Below are 16769 nucleotides of genomic sequence, written 5' to 3' on the forward strand. Positions count from 1 at the left end.
TTCCAACGCCCCCACAAGCGGCCGAATCAGAACTCCTCAAGAGCTCGTAGCCCATAATGTGCCCCCTGTCCTTCACTGGCGGAGTAGATATGCGTTAGATTGATTGTCGCGCCCTCATTCCACGGCACAAATAAAAATTTGTTAGTGTTGTTGCTATCTGGCACTCTCAAGGTGCAAGAAGCCTTCACAGGTCATGGCTTTCTATAGAAGATGCATATATACGAGTATCTTCAGCGACTCTTTGGTCACGCTCACGAACTCGTGATCAACTCGATCCCTCCTAGTTTTACTCTCAAGGGAGCATACAGCGGTAAAAATACTACGTATATAATTTAAGTTGGTATATATACTTAATTAAATATCACGTATGTCTTATATTCAAACTATGTACACAATCCACTCGTGTAAACATGTCAATTACCTAAGTTTAGCTTAACAAATGAGGGCAAGAGGCTACGTGATCCGTGACCTCAATTGTCTAGTAGAAATTGCAGAAATGCATTAGTAAATACTATTTTTCTCAAATATAGGTATTAGGTATATTTTTATTCATATACGTAATACCTAAGCGTGTATGACTTACATAGACGCGCATTAGTCTATTTCTGTTGTTTTTGACACGAAAAGAGTCGATTCTCCGGAGTCACCCTTGGAGAAAATCTTCTCCCTTGCGCTAACCCGCAATTTTGCCACGACTCATGAGAGTTTAGACAACTAATATTAGGTTTTTAGCGTGCAATGTTACGAACTGCCTTCCATTCCAACCCAGAGGGCAAACTAGGCCTTATTACGATTAGTCCAGCTTCAGGATTTTTTCACGCCTTCACTAAAAAGCGCTTAAGATGAGGTTGAGGTTTGGAGGCAAAGGTTTGGATGTGTTCTTTGTGAACAGGATACCACGATGCAACATTCTTAGTATACACAATGCATATGACGACCGGTCTGGCGCAGTCGGTAGTGACCCTGCCTGCTGCGCCGCGGTCCCGGGTTCGAATCCCGGTAAGGGCATTTATTTGTGTGATGAGCACAGATATTTGTTCCTGAGTCATGGATGTTTTCTACGTATATAAGTATTTATAAATATTATATATTTATATATCGTTGTCTGAGTACCCACAACACAAGCCTTCTTGAGCTTACCGTGGGCCTCAGTCAATCTGTGTAAGAATGTCCTATAATATTTATTTATTTATTTATATACTTTTAATAATTAAAAAAAAAATCCCCGATACCTAAACTTTTTTGTCATATTGTTTAATTTTGTCATACCAACAGAATATTTCAAACACTACATCATCTCAGTCGGACTCATTGGGTAGATAGGTAGTTTAGGTATTGACGTTCTTAACAAACCATTGCTGTTAATTACGCTATGCTGTCTCTACATCTACATATAACTTCTTCTTGGTCATAGATGAAGAAGCCTGTCTTTTTTCAGTTTCGGTTCTTACGCTTTTGCTTGGCAGCTAGTAAACAGTTTTATTGATCGTAATCAACCTTTAACTAGCGGTAAAATTATTGCCGTATAGACGTGGTTTATTGCTCTATCGGTATCATTGCGAGTACTCTCACTTTCACTTTTATTTAGATCTGGTTGAAAAATTTTCAAGGCTGATATGTAGTACAAACTGTAGTACTAATTATAAGCCTAAATCCTCTACTTTCTTGTAAAAGCAGTCTTCAACGGTCGAGTTACCGCCTCACCTGTTCAACGTATTCGCGAATTCAAATTTAGAAAGTTAACTTTTTATTCCATCACAAGTTGTACAAGGTTCGAGTGGCCAGTCGCGGGTTGTGTGCCAGTGTGTACACACGCACCAGCCTCCTAAAAGGTTCCTCACGAGTGCACTCACGCCCGGTTCGCGCGTCTATACGTGATTTAATTAACTTAAGGATTTCCATAGACACGGTAAGTTTTTGTTTACTTTTTAACTAAGCAATAGAACTAAATTGTTTACGTTGTAATTATAACTGTTAAAAGACATGTCGTAGCGTCTTTAAAGAATTTAGTCACGTAAGCGAAATGCCGATGCTAATTCTGCAAGAGCGTCCTGTCCTATTTCAAATGCGGAGGTCGATTGATAATTGAACCTTTCTATTAATTCAACATACCGTAGATCAATTTATTTCTTCTATGCTTAAACATGAAAGCTGCAAAGGCTGCAGTAATACATCTTATTTTTTACATATCTTAAAAACTTAAGTATTTAATGATAATTAATTATATGTGAAGAAATGAATACAAAGTGTGATAAGAAACACTCAAAAGTACATGGACTGTAGTACATAGTAAAGTTACCTCGCGTGACACCTTAATGGTGAGAAAGTAAGCAAACTGAATGAATGACGCGACTTTCGTAATATAAGTACGTATACGTTTTTAGACTCATCAATCACATCATCTGCCCGTATACGTGTTATCTTATTAAATATTACGTGTTAATTATTTGTGTATTAATTATTACGTGTGGAATGAAACTAAAAATATAATTTTAATAGGTCTTAATCTCTGTCACCTAATCTCTGTCAAACAAGTCTGTCAGTAAATAAGAACAAAGAAAACTATATGCATCCTTTTCTTTAGGGTGCTAGAGAAAAGGATACGTATAGTTTTTTTTTTTGTTCTTATTTACTGACAGACTTGGTTGACAGAGTTTATTTATTATCATTTTAATAAACCTCTTGCTATGTAGGTTGGTATTATGTAACTGCACTGCATACATAAAATAGTCAAACCAAATACATAATAACAACTGCTTTTATTTAATTATTAATATGCATAATCTGAATGAAAATTAAGAGCATAAGTTGTAATAAATATGGCCAACGAATGTTACACTAGGTATTTTGTTTATAATGAAATCTAGAAAATTAATTTTAGAATTCTTTGGATTTGAAGTGTTTCGTAGCGTACTTATTTAATGCATTCAAACCGCAGTCCAGCTTTGGAGCGCGCCAATACGGAAAAGCGATAGAGATAGCTAGCTTCGATAGCGATATTATCTTAAGCGTTTGTGCATTTGGCTACGTACCCAGGCCCCGTAGCCAATTGGCATTTCTGCTACGATGCCAAACGCGTCTGAAATGCAATCTGTCTCTATCGCTCTTGCGTATTGGCGCGACAGAGCCAGACTGCTTTTCTGCGACGCGAAACGAAAACGAAACGCCGCGAAAGGTAGCCTGGCTCTGTCGCGCCAATACGCAAGAGCGATAGAGGTAGATATATTATCTACGAGCGTTTTGTTTTGTGAGCGTTTGTGCCATTCGAACCCTGGGAAAAATAAAAAGCGACAACTATGCATTTCGTCCGGTCAGTGGCCTACAGAGTATAGACCCGGCCGAGCGTAGATTGGCTCAGTTCAAAAACATGTACACAATTATGCACCTACAAAAATAACAATTTATGATGACTTGCCTAAAACTAAGTAATGTACGTACACTCTTTAAATGGCAGATGATGATAATATGAGCCAAACGTAATGTTTATTTAAAATAATAAAGTTATTTTTATCGTTTAATGAAAAGGCGAACGAAAACTTTATAAAATACAATTACAAGTAAAAAATACCCTTGATGAAGATTACTTATCATTGCCCCTCTGGATAGCAATGATCAGCTGAGCAAAGAGCAAAATACTGGCCATACATAGAATAGGTACATAGTTATAATAGTTTAAAATAATAAATTGGATATATTTAGGAAACGCGACGTTATGTTCAGAGGAAAATGAATTTTAGTTAGTGTTATGCGTTTATTGATATTTAAAATATAACGGCCCACGAAATCTATCCCAAAAATATTTATAATACCCAACCCAAACTGTGTGCGTTTCCGCGTTTCCTGAAGCAAAGCTATTTAAATTATGATAAGATTAATGGTGTCAAACGATATCCGATTACGAGCATCATATTTTTTAAACTTAAGTAGTTGCACTTATTCTTTACTAAATCATAAATATTATAACTTAAAATGTAAGTCGGTAGTAAAAATGTGTTTCAGATGCAGGAAAATTTGCCAGGTATCGCAAATTAGTATAGAAATTGTATGAAGTTCTATTTTTGAAATTATTACAGTTAACTAAAGTCAACTATAATGAGCTTATTATAATTGAGTCGGAACTGCCATAGAGTATCCAACACTGAAAAGTTAGCACTTATAGTTTAGTCTGTGGTGCCCTAATTGACAGATTACAGTCGACAAGTAGAAAAACCATTTTTTTATCTGTCGCGTTATCGGCCAATCAGAGACGGTTATTACAAACAATTGGTTGCTAGGTAATTCGATGTTGATACAACGGAGAACGACTCTAATAACATTAATTTTAACTTGCATGAATGATGATATTTCCGTCCATTGATGATGAAGATGATGACTCGTAGAAAAAGTATTGTATACAATAGTGATATAATTAAGCTTTTCACTCTCGTACCGTACTATTAGGCCACTCAGCAAGCTTCGTGGCCTAAACATGGTACTCGACTGTAAAGCTTTGTATTATATCACGATTGTATAAAATACTATTATATGTATTGAAGTTTGTTTTAAACCTAGTTTCGTAAATAACAGTCTGTCGTCAAGAGGCCCATTCGAAGTTAATGATTTTTTGTTTGTAATGATGAGGATTTGATACGACTCACAGTTCATCTCGCTCTTACATTTTCAATCTGTAGTACTTTTCCGTCCACCTTTACGGAACTACCAGTATTTTATTCATGTTGGTGTGGTGAAAAATTTTGTGTTTCAATCGGTGGCAAAGTTTGTTTAATCTTCGTGCCTTGAAACCCTCGTAATGTTCAAGATTCCACTTTTTGAACCACTTGCTACGCTCGTAGTTCAATATTGGAATCTTTCGCTTGCTCGGGTATCAATATTGGGACGTGCTTTAAACAACAACTTTGCCCCCTTGTAAAACAAATAAATACAATTCATCAATTTTGTTTTTAAAAGATCCGCGCGTAGTTTGTATAAGGATCGGTAGCTAGCCGGAAACATTGGCCGGATTGGCCCGAAACACACTCGAGTACCCATAAACTTGGGCAGTTACTCGATACTATCAGTTGTCACGAAACTACCAGTTGCTCACCGGACAATGTCATTTGCATGTGCAAGCAAACAGACTGTCCGCTAATCTAAGTCAGGATCAAGTTTGGAAAACGAAAGAGCGATTTTTAAACGATGTTGTGCTTCATTTCGGTTAAGATGGAAACACTATTGTAAATGAGGTTATCTTATATTTACTTTTCTGGAAACCGTGGCAATATTTATAGATTTATAGGGATATAAATTTTGTCTCAGTGTTGTCTATAGCGGATACAGGAGAGTTATAGGGTCCTCTTCCATATAGCCTGGGTTGCGGTTAGAATTTGACTAAAGTTGATTTGAGTTGATTGGATCAGGATTACATAACAATAAAAGTGCAATTATTTTTTATAATATGTCGCACTTTAAGTCATCATTTCTATGAGTAGCTTTATATTTAGCGCGCAGAACACCCACGACAATCGTGGAATTACTTAATTCATTATTAAAAATATTTTTTTTGCAAAAATTTCATTTTTGGCACAAACTTGTATCGCCAACTGTACCTTTCTTTCAACAGTCATCAGCTGTTTTCCAAGACGTTTCTAAAAACCTTTACTCGATGGGGCTACGACGTTTCATAACGGAGTTCCTCTGACCACCGTTCTGCTCCATCATCAGAACAGCTCCATGATATCATAATATTGCATTGTCACGTGGTTTACCTATGTGTGCAAAATTTCAGCTGAATCGAAAACCGGGAAGTGAGTCAAATTTATGGCATCTACGTTTTGACCCAAACTAACATATTACTTGCTAACAAGGCAAGTTGAATAAAAGCTTGTAAAAACATCTCATGTATGCGCTCAGCCAGAGGGTGAATTCGTTTTTATCGGTCCAAATAAAGTGTCGAATTCGTTTGAAATATATAACTCGGCAAGTACAAGCTTTACACAGCTTTATGCAGAAGGGTGTCAAGAAGTCCGCTACGTAGAACCGGTTGTAGTTATCCTAACAGTTCAAACTCGGTACAGGTGTGCAGTTCCAATCGGTTACCGAGCACGAGCACGTCTAAATTAGTACCAGTGTCTGTGACATTAGTTTTGTGGATGTTCAACATATATCATTTAAATATCGCGAAATTTCACATTTTTTTTACATGCTTGTTTGTAATTTTTCAGCATAATGATGATTTTGATACGTTAGGTAGTGTTACGGTGTTGTCTTACCTAAACTCTAGGTATTTGTTACGGATCCCAAAACCAAAAGACGTACAAGATTAACGACATACGCCGACAATGAATCGAATAAAAGCAAGCGAATGATGCTACGGATCCCAAGGTCACACGTCACAATACACTGGTCGATCCCAAAAAATTACATCGCCCGCGCTCGCTATCAACTACAACTGTCAGTAGATTGAGTACACCGGCAGGTCGGAAATGTCGGAATCTATGGCAACACAAAAGACACGCTAAATGAATAGAATAAGACAAATGAATGATGATAAATGTTGTTAAGGATCCCACATTCACAAGTCACACTGCACTGGTCCATATGAAAAAATGACGTCGTCCGCGCTCGCTATCAATGGCTGTCAGGTTGTCGGTACACCGCACAGGTCGGAATCTGTGCCGATGATAAGGTCCGCCCAGTGACCCACTGGAGGTAGATTTATAGAGATCGATGGCTCACTCATTCATCAGAATGCTTTCGCTTCGAATAAGAGGCGCAATAAATTATTGCTATCTCATTGGGTTATTGATGGAGTGATTGGAGTGATTTGCTGGCATTTTTAATGAGGTTCAAGTAGTATTTTTGTTAAACGATTAAAAAGTGTAAAACGGTAAAAGATTGACCTCTCGGGCTTTAAAAAAGCTTATGATTTAAGTGTAAATATAAAAATTCAAATAGAATTCTGATACCAAGGTCCTTATTGTATTGTAAGGATACGGACTCTTCTGAATACCTTTTCCTCCTTTTTAACTAACAATTGATTTTAAATACCTACCAGACATCATTTACCAGTGAGCTTCATCATATGCCATTATGTTGCTCATTCCATAAGTTGACACTGGGGTCAATCACCGGTCCGTATAAAAAATAAAGCAGTTGCCGATAAACAAGCCTACCGTTGTCCGAAAACCGGTCCATCTTTGCATGTTAATACGATTTGAGCTAAACGAAATTTAGCAGCTGATATCGATTGTCGAAAGCATGCTTAATTAAGGTTAGATTTGTCAAATTTGCACTTCATATTAGATGACACGATAAAATACAAATATATGAAAAAGGCGCGTTCCTACGCACACAGTTAAAGCTTGTGCAGGTGCGTGAACACATACCATGCTTGTATGAATGAGATGTGACAGGTCGACTGGTAGCGTTTTGACAGGAGGTAACTGTGAGGTATCCAAGAGCGGGTGGGTGGCACTTTCAGCGGGGAGCGGGAGTGGCCATACTGTACGATAGCACTTACTTTATTATACTGTGACGTCAGTATCCAGTTAGAAGTGACCATCTTCATCGTGGTCATTATGATAATTACTGTCGATCGCGTAAGCTGATGTAACGTAGGCGCGGCGCGTGAGTCGAGTCACGCAGCTTCAGTTTTAGAACCGTGCGGTTGGTTGGACATCAGGCGATTACGGGTTCGGCCGATTAGGCGTAACTCGGGAGACTTGCTGACGCAAAAAACCGGGTTGTGATCACGCTATATGTTTGGATCTTAGATGATTTATTGATTTAAACTAACACGATCTTCACTCATATTATTAAATTAAAACGGGACTTAATCGCGTAAAACTTACGTTTATATTTAACCCGACGTTTCGGACATGACATTACGTCTGTGGTCTACCCGTGACCACGGACGAAATGTCATGTCCGAAACGTCGGGTTAAATATAAACGTAAGTTTTACCGCGATTAAGTCTTAGATGATTTGTTGTTTATTTACCTATAGCAAAACTGCGATAGCGCCGATAGCATTGTTTTTGGCAGCTTTAATTTTAAAACTGTGTGTTTGGCCGATTAGGCGTGCGTCTGGAGACGTGATCATGGTACCTATTTATGTTTATACGACCAAATTTTCTGTTGTGGTTTTGCACAATTTTTTTTGCTTTATTCTGAGTGTCCTAAAAATGACCTAAAAGTGCTTGACAACCAACACGGAAGGTTGGAACAAAATTGACTACCGATGTGCTTTTAACAAGGGCTGTGGTTTTCGGAATACTACTAGAAAATCGCTTCTGGTTAAGTGAATATTGTAGGTAATGATTAAGTAATATGTCGTGTAAATTTCGTATAAATTTGGAAATTTGTACCAAACATTCGTAAAAAGATTTATTCATACTATATATTTGGTAAATTTAATAATAATTTGTATACGACATAAGCTATTGCTGTATTGAAAATCCCTGTACCAGGTTAATTCAACCTCAATTGCTTAATTTCCTTCTAGATCCATCATAAGCATTATTAAGCCATAGATTGAAGGTCCAACATGCCCTTGTACCAAAATGATAATAGGGCCCATGGCAGCAACCGAAATTACTGACTAAAATGAGTGCCCTTGCAGTTGTATACAAAGGGACCGTTAACTAGAATTTACAACTATTTGATTGCAACTCAAGGTAAGGTACAGCGGGGCAAATCTCAACTGGGGGGCAAATGTAACTGATCCATTTTTCCATGTTTTACAATGTTTGCATTATAAAATAGAGTGTCCACCGGTTTTATACGGTAGGTGTGTTCAGTGGATACATGTAGAACTCAACATCATAGTGTAATTGGAAAAAATGGATCAGTTACAATTGCCCCCTAGTCGAGATTTGCCCCGCTGTACCTTAGTTAATATATTGGAAAGTATGCCAAATGAAGAATAGATCACTTGCCTTAACTGTTTACTATTTGCAGGTTTGTCTATATTTAACAGAAACACTCCACATATGCATAAAACTAGAGCATGCCATATGATTTTATGATAGAGATAGATGTAAGATTACCAATCTTCGAGCATAATAACATACAATTACTATTAATACGATTACAAATTTATGTCGTGGCGAGATAATGTCGTGGTTATCATATGCTAGCCCTGCAGCTAAGACAAATCAATAAATAAATAAATAAATATTGTAAGACTTACACATAATATTTACTGACAAAGTCAGACAAGTTTTTTTTTTGACACCTTACACAGATCAACTTAGCCCCAAACTAACCAAAGCTTGTACTATGGGTGCTAAGCGACGATATACATACTTAAATAGATAAATACATACTTATATAAATAGAAAACATCCATGACTTAGGAACAAATATCGGTGCTCATCACACAAATAAACACCCTTACCGGGATTCGAAGTATTCGAAACCAGGACCGCGGCTCAGCAGGCAGGGTCACTACCGACTGAGCCAGATCGGTCGTCAAGTTGATAGAAAAGATATAGGTATAAGTACTGTCGCAGCGCAGATGACTTTGCCTTTGACCCACATGAATGCGTAAAGACGTTTAACTATAGACTTGATTGACCACTTGTCGCTGCGCACGCGCTTTCTCGTAGAAAGCGAGTTATGTCAGAACATTACGCGGCGCAAATAAACCCGTTAAAGGCCGATCTCATTGTACAATATTATTTATTTAAACTTTATTGCACAGTAAAAAAAAACGTACAAGAGGCGAACTTAATACCAAAAGGCATTCTCTACCAGCTAACCTTTGGGCCAAACAGAGATCAATAAGAGCTATTAAGGTGCAAGAAATATAACAAGACGAGAAATTGAATATCTACTTAGTAAACCTAAATGGTTACGTACATATTGTTTATACATCATACAAACGTTTATAAAAATAAAACTACATAATACGAGTATACCTACTTAAAAATTTACATAAATATACTTACATATACTATACATATATACATATTATATACCTGCCCTATAACTATTACGACGCTTGATTAAGAGACTTTTCTAAAAGATGTCTGCGCAACTTACAGTGCGGATAATTCGTTAATCATATGTCTACTGGCTTTGTGAGCCGTAGACTTCGTGATATTTTAAACACTTAAGGTTAGGGCTTGCAATATCGGACGATTTTCAATTCCGGAACTGGTTTTCGAGATTGGACTTCAATTCCGGAATTCCGGAACTAGTTCCGGAATTGAAAAATTTTTTTTTGTTTGGTTTTGTGGTGGATTTCTAAACAATTTTAAATTGAAATTTATTATTAATCGACGTTTAAGACAATAACTCCGTACCTGAAAGGCATATAACACTGCAATTTTCATTTTAGTAATTTTACAGGAGAGTCCATTTTGTGTCAAAATCGGTCTTGCGAAGTATTTCGAACAACAGCAAACGATACAAACGAGTTTTTAGTGCCAGTTTTGTGATAGTAGTTAACATTAAAGTAAATATATTTAGCATTATTATTTAATAGTATTTGACACATCATTCAGTAATAAAAACTACATATTTTAGACAAAAACTAAATAAAACTACCCCAAATACAGTGTTTTCCTTCTGCACTTATTTCATATTTGAGGATTTACAGCAATATGGACGAGGACAACATTATTGTTTTATCAATTAATCTAATAAAAACAAGGGTTTTAAATGCATATGCATCGATTGTCCACCGAAATAATGTAAAAGTAATAATTTACAACAATGGCACAACGTCTTATTCACATAAATGTAATAAAATAAATATTGAATTACCTGTATCAGACTCGAGGCCCAAAAAGTCAGATATCCTGATTTATACCTACATAGGTACATGTACAATTGTACATGTACACCTTGAATTTTTGTAAAAAATAAAGCATACTTTTCATATCCACCATTTTCCATAAATTGCAGTAAAGTCCACCAGTTTAGTAAAATATGCACACGTCTTTGTGAAAAGTGTATAAGTAACTACGACGTTATGCTTGTGAATGAATGTAATACCAAATACTACGATTTGCATCTGAATTTAAGTTCGCAAAACCAGAAAGTGATAATGGTTAATATTAGCGGGTTAAAATCTCGCTCTAACTAGCCCCTTTGGCCTTATGGCTTATTTTTATAATAGGGTACTACCTGAGTCCGAGCAGTGTCTAAATTATGAATTTACATATTTCTTATATATTCTGTGGTAGTTTTGTAAATTAACCAGGCTGATATTACACGTTTTCATCTAAAAATATATATTTTTTCAATTCCGGAATTTTCGAGATTATGTGTTTCAATTCCGGAACTGTAATATCAGAAAAATTGTCCGAAATTCCGGAATTTCGAGATTCCGGAATTCCGGAATGCAAGCCCTACTTAAGGTATATGTATTTTAATCTGGGCAAGGGCCCATTTAGACGGTACAAGGACTCGCATACGAATTTTACAAGTATTACATTGCGGTATTTGATGGCTGTGCAAAATTGTATGTAACCTCAACAGTCTTGATTTTCTTTGGACGTTGTCTAAACAATAAAATTGTATGGGAAATTGAGTCTTGTCTTGAGGGATTTAGTTAAGTCTGAAGAATTATATTTCAACTACCTAGGTATTGAAAGTTTGTACGGAACCCTCGGTGGGCGAGTCCGACTAGCACTTGGCCGGTTTTTTATTTATTTATTAATTATAATACATATCACTTACGTTTATTGTGAAGTGCCGTTTCGACTTGTAGATTTTGTAATGATATAGGAATGTGTATGCTATTATTTATCGGATTATCGTTTCAAAGTAAATGTCGTCGACTGTACTTGTCCTAATTCGTGAAAGAAGTTACACTGCATGCGTTCCGCTCCGCCGCCGCAGTAACACTCTGAATTCGGCAAACGGCTCCCGACCAGTTATTGCGCGTACGCAACAAGGAAATTTATCGGCTTTTATTTGCCTTTGTTGGAACCACAGAATATATAATAGTACAAGTACAGAAGGATCACTGTTTTGATGTGCGCAAAATGCCGCCTTTCATAATTCTTTCTTACAATAACAAACGGATCGCACGCGGGCAGCAATGTCGGCTGCCCGCGTTCTATTGCGCCGCGCGAAGGTCCTCACGTCACCACTGAATGGGCCGCGAATGCACGGTCGCCGGCTTGTACTTGTAGCTCAGCGAAAGAATCGCGGAGTGAGCCGCCTTGTTAGAACTAGGAAAACTTCAGAGAAGATGAGTAAAGGTGCAATATGCTATAAGAAAGACAACTATTTTTCTTATGATAATAATCCCTTCCCCTAACCTAAACTTGTAATTTTTCTTGCTGAATCTGCGTTCACTGAATCGGATTTTGAGTAGAAATAAATAAATTTCCCAGAAAAAATATATCTTTTTGAAAAAAAAAATCTTAACTTAAATAGTTTACCATAATATGTTAAGTTGTCAATTTTTCTTCAAGAATTTGAGTTCACTTTTCTTCTATCTTAGATAAATATAAAAAAAAGTTTTTTTTGACATGAGCTTTGTTACTGTGCGCGTTTTTGGCTTGAGCGTTTTGGCCTAGGTACCTAGTCTCTGACAGTCGCCTTTTATCTACTGAATAATAGTTATTTGTTATACAAGGGGGCAAAGTTGTATTTTAACGCCGAGTGTGGAATTGAAAAACGAGCAAGTGAAAGGATTCTATAGTTGAAGAGAAGTTCGAGAATAGAATCCAGAACTTGCGAGTTTTTTAACACACGAGAAGTAAAATACATTTGCACCTGAGTGTAACACAAAACTTTTCCCCTCACTTTAGCGAGGAAACTACAACGCAAAAAATGCGTTTATCACTGCTTCCAGTAGTTCCACAGGTAGTAAATCATCTTCATTACTAGATTCACCTACTTTTGTCAATTTTAAAGCAGTTAATTTGACTTTATTCAAGGTCAAATTACTTTACCCACTAGTGGATAAAATGCGTTTTTACCCGCTGGTATTAAAGGACAAAACGCGTGTTTCCGAGCTAGTGAGGGGAAAATATATTATTTTACATTTGTCACAATGATAAATCCCATCACTTATATACAGACAGTCATTCATCAATTATTACCTGCTACCAAACACCTCCTTATTAACACTAAGTGACTATGAAAAACTGCAAAGTAACAATAACCTGCAATATGCAATTATGAGTTGTAGGTAATTATGCACAATGCAACGTAGGCCAGCCGAGTCATGACATTCTTTATTGTAATCGTTAACCTTATGGCACCGAATACGCGTTGGCACGTAGCTATAAATTTATAAAAAAAATACTGTATACTTATAAGTAAGCTAGCGCTGGTAGCCTGGCGGTAACTGCGTGCGACTTTCATTGGTCGCGGGTTCGAACCCCGGCTCGTACCAATGAGTTTTTCGGAACTTATTTGCGAAATGTCATTTGATATTTGCCAGTCGCTTTTCGGTGAAGGAAAACATCGTGAGGAAACCTTCGGGTTGGAAGGTCAGATATGGCAGTCGCTTTCGTAAAACTAGTGCTTACGCCAAATCTTGGGATTAGTTGTCAAAGCGGACCCCAGGCTCCCATGAGCCGTGGCAAATGCCGGGATAACGCAAGGAGGATGACTTATAAGTCAGGGAAATTTTGCTTGTAGGTACAAAATGTTTTTAACCCTTTGAAGAAGAACCACTAAAATGGACGTGTGCCGTCGTGACCACCACGCCAATAACCGTTAAAGGTAAAGGGGCTATAGCGGACTCTGTCCTGCGGTGTTCCCTATTCGTTATTTTTTACTAATAGGGGCATTGGCGTGTAGGCTACATTTTGACGCGAGAGGCAAGGCGTTCAAAAGGTTTAATCAATTTGCGAGGCTATTCAAGCTGTTATGCGCATGATGACAATCGGGATGAAAAATGTACCAAAGTGATAACGATTACTACGATTAGTCCCTTACTATTTCCGTTCATTTCTTAAGATTCGATTTTGGCTATGCCTAGCGGTTGTGTTGCATCAGCGGGAATGATGGAGAAAGTTCACTAAGAACTAAGCGTTCTTGACCAAGGTTGAAATTATGGATGCCCCTTTTTAGGGTTCCGTACCAAACAGGTACAAACAGGAACCCTTATGGTGCGACTCTGTCCGTCTGTCACATTCCTAAATATCTCGATAACTACTAATGATATCAACTTGAAATTTGGAATATTTGTGAACATTGTAAACTTCTATAAATAGAAAGTATATTTTATTTTAATTTATGAATTTTAATTGTAGAAAATGGCCAAAATGAATGGGGGCAAACTGTAAATTTCAAGCTACTAGATCAAGTGGGGTATCGTTAGAAAGAGCGCAAATTGAACTTAAATAAACTATTTTTTATAATTTTTTTGTTGTGGAAAAAAAAAAGAATTTTGAAGGAAAATGTAAAAAAAAATACCGTTCCCCCCCTTATATCCAAAGTTTACCAACTAAAAATTATGAAAATTTTAGGAAACATTGGTTTTATGCTAAATATTACAGGAAAAATATAATCGTGTTTATATCTTGGAATTTTTTTTTTAAATTCACAAAAAACTTTTCATATTTTTACTTTCAATTTACTCATCCTTGCGAATGTATATCGTACTTCAAATTAATATGAGATGTTACGTAAACCGTCTTCTTTCCAATAAAGTAAAAACTGTTTAAATCGGCTAACATTATAAATAATTATCCCTGAAAAACCAACATAGTATACAGGTCGACCGTATAGTACCGAGAGATGGCGCCATACACAATAATGCTCATTTAGTACCTATACTTTTGTCTTCTAGTCAAGTCATTAGAGTTATATGAAAATATGAGATTAGTTTGAAAGAAAGTTTGTACGGGACCCTCGGTGGGCGAGTCCGACTCTCACTTGGCCGGTTTTTTAAACTCAATTAAGTAATAACTCTGTCAGTAAAAAAATAAAGCAAATTTCCACTAGTCAATCAAACAATATTATCTGTCGAACAACCGGAAGATCGGATGTTTCTGCGTTACTTCTAATTTATGTAAAGGGAAAAATATTCGGTGTAAATTGTGCGTTTCCTTACGAACAGGACGCTAACCAAGGGCTCAGGAACAAGCCTAGTCGATTTCTTATGAGATTTAGTTTAAGGACGCACGTAATAGGTACAATCATGCGGAACATATGTGCTTTGAACGCACTTGTTTTTCCATCGAAAGTTTCGAAAAAATATTATGGCATAATACAGGAAGATGATAGACGGTGAGGTGTCTCCCGCGCCGCTTTGTCAGTTTATTCATATAAAGATACAAGTAAATCTCGCCTTAAGATAACCGACAAAGTGGGACGTTTTACTAAACACACTCACATATAGTGACAATCACACCTGGCACGCATGCATAGTCGCGCGATAAATGATAAACCATCAGGCCATCCCTATCGCACTTACAAATACGTGCGACCATGCTTGCCTGCCTGTATACATTAAAGGGGTAAACAGAACACATGAAACTACTCAATTTTGGTGGCGTCAGTGCCACTCTTGGCGATTAAGGGGATGAAGAAATCGAAATTGTGACTTTCCAGTTACAGGTTGCCAGCCTCTCGCCTACGCCACAATTTGCCCAATATCCCACAGTCGACTTTTGCGACACCCATGGGAAGAAAGGGGGTGGTGAAATTCTTCACACGTCACTACACGGGCATGAACAAGTTATAAAAAGCAAAAATTCAAGTTGTTTTGATAATACTATATGGTTTAATATGGCGCTGAACTTACGGTAGCAGTTAGCATAGTCTAATTAGTGAGTTTTGGTTATCCAGATCCACTTACTTAGCCTCTAGTACGACTGCCTTAGTAATACCAATGCCAAGTGACAAACTGACAATGTCAGTCTGACATAATATGCTAACACACATTTTAATGCTAAAGTCTCTACCTAGGTAAAGTGCCTAACTTACTTTGTATCAAAGAGGATCACAGTGCATAGCCTGCCATCTCTCGACACAAGCGTAAAACTTTTAAACATCAGTTTTGACAATTTGGCCCATATTATTGTTGTGTGTGTTAAAATGTCAAATATGTATATGTCGCAGTAAGATAGATAAAGCCGTTATATAGTTATAACCCTAGGAATATAATTATATGAACGAATTTATATTAAATGAATTATATCCCTAGGGTTATAACTATACCTCCGCCGCACCGCCGCACTCCTGCCTACAATCATTTCACTAAACTGAATCCAGTCATATAACTATATGACTAAACTAGTCACGTATTATAGTTATATTCCTAGTAAGATAGCAATTAATCGCTTTCGTTTAACTATGTTACGACATATAATTATATCCCTAGGGTTCTAACTATATAACGGCTTTATCTATCTTACTGCGACATATATAGTAGCGCCATCTTGCTGAGCGTCACCTAAAGGTGTAACGCCATCTAGGCCACCGTACCTTTTTCTATATGGTTCTGAGGAACGTTTTTTTCTTACTGTAGCTGTCTATACGGAGTTACATATGTCTTTGTTTTTTATCTCACTCTATCGAATAGTGTCAAACTGGTGGTAATCATACTTATCATACTTTGTATGATAATGCGTAACTATTAGTAGCAAGTCATTAACATTGTAGCTTGTAGGTATTCTAGGTTGTGTCAGTCATGGTCAGCTATTAATATATTCGGGTTAAAAGTGCAAAAAGCATGTTGCTTTACCATATTGTTCTGAGTCGTGGACAAATTTCTATGTTGAAACTTATGTAAATACTGGTAAATAAGGTAGGTACCTACTTGCTGTGAGGTACAGTCAATTATTTAATTTAATACCTCTGTCAAAGATCAAA

General features: G+C 36.9%; 1 protein-coding gene across 3 annotated transcripts in view; it reads left to right on the forward strand.

The window, feature by feature from the left end:
• Positions 1 to 16769, forward strand: part of LOC125236675 (clavesin-1-like) — a 55242-nt gene that overhangs the window by 19532 nt on the left and 18941 nt on the right. The window contains exon 1 of one of the 3 annotated variants that reach the window (XM_048143574.1): positions 1791 to 1909. The exons of 1 other annotated variant lie outside the window; for it this stretch is intronic. The gene's annotated coding sequence lies outside the window, so the exon portion shown is untranslated. Of the gene's footprint in view, positions 1 to 1790; positions 1910 to 16769 lie in introns of those variants that run through there. One more of the 3 variants, XM_048143576.1, reaches the window with a different exon arrangement.

The sequence above is a fragment of the Leguminivora glycinivorella genome, chromosome 19 (genome assembly GCF_023078275.1).
Source record: "Leguminivora glycinivorella isolate SPB_JAAS2020 chromosome 19, LegGlyc_1.1, whole genome shotgun sequence".
Taxonomy (NCBI): Eukaryota; Metazoa; Arthropoda; class Insecta; order Lepidoptera; family Tortricidae; genus Leguminivora; species Leguminivora glycinivorella.